The sequence below is a fragment of the Pseudomyrmex gracilis genome, unplaced genomic scaffold (assembly GCF_002006095.1).
Source record: "Pseudomyrmex gracilis isolate BER0280 unplaced genomic scaffold, ASM200609v1 scaffold_4372, whole genome shotgun sequence".
NCBI lineage: Eukaryota > Metazoa > Arthropoda > Insecta > Hymenoptera > Formicidae > Pseudomyrmex > Pseudomyrmex gracilis.
In genome coordinates, this window is record NW_018024956.1 from 1 (window position 1) to 1,231 (window position 1,231).

Consider the following 1,231-nt stretch of genomic DNA (forward strand, 5'->3'; position numbering starts at 1 on the left):
AATCATATAAAAACTCGAAATACAATGAATCATCGTACGCCACCATTTGATTTTTTAGTAATATTTATAAAAGTACACACAATTCTCTTATAATAAATGTCTGTCAGTCGAGAAAAGTCTCAATAAATTGACTATAAATTTTGTGAAATAGTTATTCTGCTATTTATTACATGATTTTTTGTTACAAAAAGTGATGCAGATAATTCATGATTCGCGACAGCACATTTTACGTTGCAACCTACTTTTATTTACTCTGAATTTTATGTATCTACCTGTGCGTCTAACAAGTTTGAATGTCTATACTGTAAAAGATTAATTTCTACAGACACAATTTAATTCCAAAAGTTAATTTTGAAATGACTATTTTTAACAATTTCAAGATGCACAGATATAAATGCTATGTACTATCAAATCAATGTATAATCGATGTAGGCTACATGGTGACGTGGAACTCGATGAAAGCCGAGGAATCTGAAAAAGTTACAAGAAAAAGTAAATTATTTATATTTCAATATATGTTTATATAGTGTAAATAAAATGTTATGAATTAATAAGTTGGAATTAAAAAGCACATTTTATATCAAAGCTTCTTTTATTGTTTTGAATGAGATGTGTGTGTATATTCGTGTCTAATAATTATACAATATTATACATAATTTTACCTTATCGATATGCGTTCGGCGCAAAGTATTGTTGCCCATATGGTTGCGGCACAAATGTATATGATGTCATCGGTGTATACAACGGCATGGGCATAGCCATTGGCACAGGCACAGCCATAGGCATGGCCGTCTGTGCGTATTGCGGCCTGGTCGGTCCTGCATATGTTTTTTCTTTTTCCTGGCGAAGTTGCTTNTCTAAGAACCGAATTTTTTTTCTTAGTCCTCCATTGAAACGCTGTAATAAAAAGAATAACATAATTGTATAATCCATCATGTATTAAAGTATTATAAAAACAATATCAACAATAATTGTTATATATTTCTTCTCTTCTTATACTGTGAACAAGCACAAATATATTCATACATTCATATGCACTCACTCAAAAAACTTACTTACAATACTGATTGTCAAGCCTGAACATGTATCTGATTTGTCACACACACATATATATACATGTGTGTGTAAGAAGTTAGATACGTGTTCTGGCTTGACAATCAATGGGTGCTTTTCAACTACGTACACAGGCGACACTGTGTAACACAGTGTCCATTAGTGTGAGAAAGAGCAT

The 1,231-nt window shown here is 31.6% G+C and overlaps 1 long non-coding RNA gene across 1 annotated transcript in view; it reads right to left on the reverse strand.

Moving 5' to 3' along the window:
* Positions 1-862: 862 nt before the first annotated feature.
* Positions 863-1,231, reverse strand: part of LOC109863358 — a 6,806-nt gene continuing 6,437 nt past the window's right edge. The window contains exon 3 of the long non-coding RNA XR_002251323.1: positions 863-897. This is a non-coding gene — a long non-coding RNA (uncharacterized LOC109863358). The remainder of the gene's footprint in view (positions 898-1,231) is intronic.